At 32.2% G+C, this 7,432-nt stretch overlaps 1 long non-coding RNA gene across 1 annotated transcript; it reads right to left on the bottom strand.

Annotated features, from left to right (window-relative positions):
* Window positions 1-1,119: 1,119 nt before the first annotated feature.
* On the bottom strand, window positions 1,120-3,998 carry LOC117686569 (uncharacterized). The gene is made up of 3 exons (XR_010710477.1): window positions 3,862-3,998; window positions 3,681-3,736; window positions 1,120-3,583 (listed from the first exon to the last, which is right to left on the bottom strand). It is a non-coding gene; the product is annotated as an uncharacterized lncRNA (long non-coding RNA).
* Between the last annotated feature and the right edge of the window lie 3,434 nt (window positions 3,999-7,432).

Below are 7,432 nucleotides of genomic sequence, written 5' to 3'. Positions count from 1 at the left end.
TTCTCATGCTTAACTTTGATTTTCCATGAAAAATAAGAAATATCAAATCTAAGCGACAAACGTCTTTTTTCAAAAAAAAAAATCATGTGTTTATTAAATAAAGTAAACACGAAACTAGAAACATTGAGTTTCACTATCAATGCCGTCACGGAAAAAAGATTCAAAACCCAAGATCTCAATATGAATTCGCATCGTTAAACCCTTCATAACCAACAAAATCTCCATTTACAAAGAGGTTGAGATTATTTGTTTATCTTTTTTATTTAAATATTTTTTTTACAATATATTTACACATTTATTCATTTTTTGGTTTCAAACATTGTACAAAGAGCGACAACAAGACCAGAGAATGGTTTCAGGAAATTGTATCACTTGACCGACCCGTATTAATTCTCCCATCCTAGTAAATTATTATCTGATTAGTCTTTGATTTAGTAAACTGTCGTCATAAAATCACTATCAACTCAACAAAAGACACAGTTGACATTCATCAACATCAGCATCAAACGGCATGTTTTATCACCTCGATTGTTACAAATATTCTTCACTTGCCTTTTAATCCCAATTCATACAAACACATTTTTAAAAATAAATAGATATCATGAATCATTTTTGACACAAATTCTTTGTAAATTTTACATCCATGACAAATTAATCAAACAGAAGAGTAACTGTTGTTATTTCAACTATAAAACGGCAATTGTGATTTTGTAAGGCTCAGAGAGTCTTCCATCATAGATGCGTTATAACGTCATAATTTGTTGGATATATAAACACGGATCAAATGTTGATAAACAGCAACCATTAACGGATTTTATTGAGTGCAATATAAACATATCATGCATATATTTTATATGTTGATTTTAGGGAAACTCGGCATTCTAGATTAATTTCTTACATCATGAAGTTGAGAAATCCCCACAACACCTCAAAATTTGCAGCTGATATCCTTCATATTTCATTGACAAAGACAGTCATCAACACGAATTTTCACGATGTTTTCTTAAAATTAAGTCATGGTACTCCGTATTAAAACTTTTAAAACTATTGTTATAAAGCACTACTAGAGCAATTCATACCCTAAATTTGAAAAAAAAAAACAAACAACAAACAACCCAAAACGGTAAGCCACTTTTATTTACATGTACTAAATCTTGACCTCAACTTTAATCTTTTATTTACTTAAAGCAATATAAGCTGTATTTTTTATAATTTTATTTTGCTGCAAAACCTTGCTAGTATGAGAAGTTTGCATGTAACTTAAACTTTTTTGATAAAAAAAATTGAAAGAATCATTAATTTCGTCAGAAGAAAAATTTATCTTCTAAGGAATATAAAGCAGATCAAGTTTTGTACAGAATGACAATAATTCAATTTTGTTTCAATTAAGGCTTCTTTAAGACTTTTCCAATAAAAATATCGCTACCAGAACTCTGAAAACCGTAATATTTTTGTCAATTTAGTAGAAAGTAACATCTTTGTAAAAAAAAAAATTCTGCATAAAAATTGCAGCTCATATTGCCTTAATTACAATTCAATCATCATGATTTATCGCAACCCGTGCACTGCTGAATGTCATTACAATGCATTAATTCGTTGTCTGGTGGCAAGTTTTATTTCACACAATGAATTTTGTTTAAGTGATTGTTGAAATGAAAACCGGGCAGCCTCGATGTTGCCTGTGATCTGTTGACAGATTCCCAAGATCTCCCAAGAAATAGCCAAAGTGAACTTAGGTACAAAGACACATTCTTCGCAATTCACTAGGGCCTGGATATTATCTAGAGCCGCCTGTGATCTCAATGTGTCATTCTGTCTACAACTTAAAAACTCTAGAAAACTTAAAAGAACCCATGGCGGAATATTAATACCACGTCGGTTGCCCAAGTAACTAGACTGCTGTTCCAGCAGCAGTTCCGTCATATAACAAATCGTATTGTGAAGCATAGGAATGCTTGTTATTGCGTGTCTCATTTTTATAGACCAAGGCCGGCCACCTACAGCTTCAGTATACGTCCAACGTTGTTCCTCACCTAACATGACATATGGTTGTGACATCTTGACCTTTGAGATATCTATTATCGATAACGCTTCCTTGTATCTGAATGTTTTGTAATAGAACATTGCAATGTACAGCATGTCCGACAAATATCCAAATTTCATTGATAATCTAAGCAAGTGACACGCCTTTTTGTCTCTGATATATGTATTTTTGTTGTCATTTTTATCAATGTATTTGTTGTGTAGTACAAAAGCAGTACATTGAAGGATTGTGGCTGTATGCTTTTGTAACATAATAATCGTATAACTATTCAGCGGTAAACAAGTCAACTGTTCTATTACGAGAAGGGCTTTTGCACAGTCTTGTAGGTTGTTTACACTCAAACGATCACAATTTTTTATTTCTTCAGATAATTTAAAATCAACCACAAACTCAGATCCCAAATTGCAATCGCCAGAAACTATAAGCCTGTCGGGGAAAATAAAGCCTTGAGGGATATAGTGTCTCATCGATGAAATATGTAGCAGCAGAAATAAACCTTTCTCATACAAATGATACAGTCTTCTGAATAGATTTCTCTGGTCTCTGCCATATATACGGCTTAAGAATAAGTTATTTTTTGGAATAAAAAAATTAGGACAAACCCCCTGATACACCCATTTGAGAATAAGTTTAAAACAGATCCAGAATCCGGCTAATATATTTTCCGGACACCACTGAGGTAGCATGTTTTGTTGTATGGCCCAAAAAATGGCGGTTTTCATGTGATATGAACACAGCAGTTTCTCTTCATCGCTTAATCCAGCATTTATTACTTCATTTAGGAACAACTTCAGCAAGCCATAAGTTAAAAATTGCGTATGATTCATTGAATAGACAAGTTTGTTTTCTGCCTGAGAAAAAGATATCCTCCACTCGATATCGGCGTGGTTTCCTGCTTTGTTTCCTATCGCAACAAAATGACAACCATTTCTGACAATGTCGTCAGTAACATGCTGTGGTGGCCATGAGTGGCATCTGTCTATCCATGAGGAGGCAGCGGGAGGCCAAAAATCACTGACAAAACAATGGGCAAAGTCGAACATCGCTTCTCCGATATGCCTACTTCTACATGGTCCATGTATTGTAGAATCAGGTGTTGCACAAGAACATCCCATTTCTCTGAATTTAGAACTTGATATACACAACCCTCCGTTTATCCTTACACAAGCAGAATAAACTAAATCCGATGAGTTTTCCAATGGCAACCATAGTAAAGCAAATCCAGGTGGACTCTCAGAAGTGTTACATAAAATCGGAATTTGTCCTTGTAAATTGTACATCTCGGAGTGGGACATATCCCAGATAACACGGTGCCAAGGTTCTATAAACATTATGTCTCTGTCTGATTCATTTAATCGGAATCCTTCTTTTCTACTACCACTATTCATCGTTTTGCGCTGACTCCTTCTTCTCAGACGATTGTCCAGGAACTCTTGAATATCCAACATTTCCCTTCTATAGCTTACTTCTTCTGGGGTCCCTATCTTGTGACACATCCCGTGATACGCTAGCTCAGACAGAAACTGGACAGTCATTTTACTAAAAAATAATTTGTGAGTGATTCATTTTTTTGTCGTTTTAAAATTTCTGTATTAGCAACACCTTGTTAAATTGAGACAAATGCACCCATACTTACATTTGTGGTATTGGCCTTTGGAATTTGTTATTATTAAAGGAATAATGCTAGGAAACCTAAAATGAATCCTCTTAATGAATATGAAGTTATTTTAACTACCAACGTGTGAAGATAGGTCTTTGGAAAACCATTGATAATTTGTTTTAGGAAAAGATTCTATATGATGCGTCTTTATACTCACTATATTCTTCTCTGGAATAATCGTGGATTCTTACTGACAGCAAATTTATATCAATGTACGTAAGACGTCATTCATTCGTTAACAGCTCCCTTTGACAGATCGTTTGTGTTTACTTTCATAATCTGGATTGGTTTTTTTTCCTCCGCATTTTTTTTAGTTTGGTACGATTTTAGAGATGTGAAGTGGTTGCAACATTATATGGTTTTCCAATTTCCTAGAAATTTTCAGAGAGAGAGAGAGAGAGAGAGAGAGAGAGAGAGAGAGAGAGAGAGAGAGAGTTTGTTAGTTTCTGTGATCAATACACTAAATAAAATAAAGTTCGTTCAAAGAAAAAACCCATATATAACGATCTGACTACTGCACGTGCAAGCAAAGCGTTGTTCAGTCACTATTGAAATCTTATAAAGGATTTTTATAATTACACATATTTTAAATAGAAAAATGTCCTCTTCACCTCGATTATAAATGGCATGTTGTAACATTTATTTAGTTTTATCACTGTTGAATTTATACAGTAATATTCGAATTTGTGAATTGTGATCAGCATCATCATCAACATCATCATCATCATTTTATCAGTAGAAAACCGATCATGTTTTTGAGAGTGTTAATGCATGTTGTGTAAATGATTGAATCCAAGAACAAAAAAAGATGTAGGTTTTTACTTTAGATGGAATATTAGATCATCCGGGAGGATGATTCTCTGCCATCTAGTCAATGGAAAGGTGTTTGAAAAGTAACTGAATGACAAAGCAATGTATGTCGGTCAAAGTTCGAGTCCTTACAGTTAGCACTCAGTTGACGGAGGGACACAGGTTCAGGCATCATTTGAATCTTTTAACAGCTAAGTATGCGGATCATAAAAGTAATGCAACTTACTATGAATAGGAAGTAAATAGAATGCTAGACGTTGAAAGGTAAAATAGAGCTACGCAAAAGTATCATAATGCACGAAATCGTGCAAAGAGTTATCGCGCTGTGCTACAATGCAAGTTACATACATGTATGAGTCATCGAAAATATTTAGAGCTTACCCTTTCAAGAAAAAAATTGTTCTCAAGTCCTGTCATCCTTTTATTTACAGCTCTAAAAAATGTTGTAGGAAGTAAAGTGCATCATTGTATTTCAAATGAAAGAGTTTTGCACATAAGCTTTGCAAAGAGATTAAGCTCCCTTGATGGATCTTATGCACCCGGAAAAAAAATCAGGGCCATTACGTTTTAGGTTGCCCCTTACTTTGTCATTATGTACTTCCTTCAAAAACTTTGACCTTCTTTACAGCTTTTATTTGAATTCGAATTTGATAACCAATTATTCCTTATTATAATCTTTCACGAATTCTATTTTTTTTTCCCCAGGAGCATAGCGGTTTAGGTTTTGCCTTACTTTTCCTATGTTTGACAATCCTTAAAATGTATGTAACACTGTTGGTGAGGTTATACCCGTTAAATCGATTAACTAACTGATTTATTTTATTTTCATGAACGATATTCAACACCATGCAATTTGCTCTTTGTGCAACATTTTTGACGATAGACAATTTCTTTATTCTCTTCATTTTATTTACAGTCTTAAAGGGACTTAGACACGATTTGACTTAAAATTTTCATTTTTTTTCCCCCATTTTCAATGTTTATGATAATAAACATGGAAGTTTATAATGCTATGTCAAAATTTGAAAGTCAAATATCAAGTTATTAGCAAGATGCAGAATTCATACTTCTTTGTTTTGTAAACAAAGCTCAAATATTGTCATTTTTAATTATGTGTTGTATTTGTGTAAGTTTTAATCAAAATGTATCTTTCTTTTTTTTTTTTTTTTGATAATAGTATTTATGAAGATATTCAATTAGTTTATTTTTTTTTACATGTCATTTCGTCTAAGAAATGGCAATTCTCAAAAAGTAAAGAAACGGTTGTGGAGATAAGTGTCATTAACGACAAGCTTATGTCATAGCACGTATTGACGCAATTATAATAAACAAATTCAATGATTTTTACAAGAAAATTGTTTATTTTTATAACTTTGTCCTTATGAACAGGCTAGTTTTAACAATTCTCAAAACAAAGTATCTTTACTATATAAAAAAAATTAAAGTTTCTGAAACGGTCTTGTCTTTTAAAATCATAGTTTTGCAATGCGTTTTTAAAATAACGACATGTGTTGCAGACATGTTTACATGAGTGTTCAAAATTTATAAAGGCTGACCTCGACCGCTTAAATAGGTGCAGTATTTCGAATTCTAAAATTAATAAGATCAATTTCTAAACAGAAAATATTACATTTTATGAAACTGGTCTGAATTTTTTATTTTATAATTCCTGAAAAAAATGCTATTGAATAATAAAGAAAACATTAAAAGTGTTATCTTTTTAACACAAAAATATAGGAGATCCACATAAAATTGTAAATATGATTATAAACTAAAAACTATAGTTTTAATTGGATAACAGACAAAAATTCTACAGTTTTAAGTAATTTTGTGGTCAAAAAATTATTTATTATTTCTATTTTAAATATTTGAAAGTAAGCTATATTTCGTGAAGAAATATTCCATATTTTAAAATACCGGTATTTAAAATTTGAATAGTTTCCCTTTTTACATAAAGCTCTTCTCTTCAAGGAAGTAATTAAAGTCTAAAAATGGCAACACTCATCCAGTCCTCTTAAACCTAATCTAGGACTGAAAACTTTTTGTTCTATTTTTTATACAAAGCTCTTCATTTTTCGGAAAGTTTGAGTTGTTTACAACAGTCCCTGACAAAACAACTGTTCTTGGTTCAAAATGTATACCATCAGACAAGGATGTCGAGTATGGCGTTCTAGAATAGCAGTCAAATGCCAATATTTTTCTATGATCAGGCATGAAGTGTACTTATGTCTATTTAAAGCAATATGAGCTGTATTTCTTAGAATTTTATTTCGCTGCAAAAACCTGCTAGTACGACATGACTGCGTAGAACTTAAACTTTTATGATAAATATAAGAATTGAAAAAAATCATTAATTTTAGTCAAAGGAAATATTTCTCTTCTATTGAATATATAACTAATCAATTTTTGTACAGGACGACAATAATTCAGTTTTTCTCCAAATAAGGCTTCTTATCTTTTATTTCAGCCTTTTCCACAAAAATATGGCTAACAGAAATTTAAAAACCATGATATTTTTGTCATTTTAGTACAAAAGAACATTTTAGTAAAAAAAAAAATCAACATGAAAAATGCAGCTCATATTGCTTTAAATTCTAGATTCGGCTCGAGAAAAATAAATTCCTAACACCTTGTTAAACTATTATTTCTTTTCTGTTGGAAAGCTGCATTTTATGTTCTTTTTTTCATCTTTTGCAACTCAACTGCCCTTCAATACATGGTGTACATGTACCGGTAATATCTTTCTTCGGCTACTTCCGAAGATAACCCATTCAAGAAAACCAAACTGTACTGTCTCTGTTAAAACCAAACAAAATCTGCACTCGCTTAACGGTCACGTCGTTTAATATGCTTCATAAATAATGTAACAAAGTGCGCTTAGCCTAAATCTTTTAGAGATCGGGATCGGAAAACAGAAT

This window comes from Magallana gigas, chromosome 10 (genome assembly GCF_963853765.1).
Source record: "Magallana gigas chromosome 10, xbMagGiga1.1, whole genome shotgun sequence".
NCBI classification, from domain to species: domain Eukaryota; kingdom Metazoa; phylum Mollusca; class Bivalvia; order Ostreida; family Ostreidae; genus Magallana; species Magallana gigas.
The sequence above is the reverse complement of the archived record's forward strand: the minus strand, read 5'-3'. Positions and strand labels throughout refer to the sequence as shown.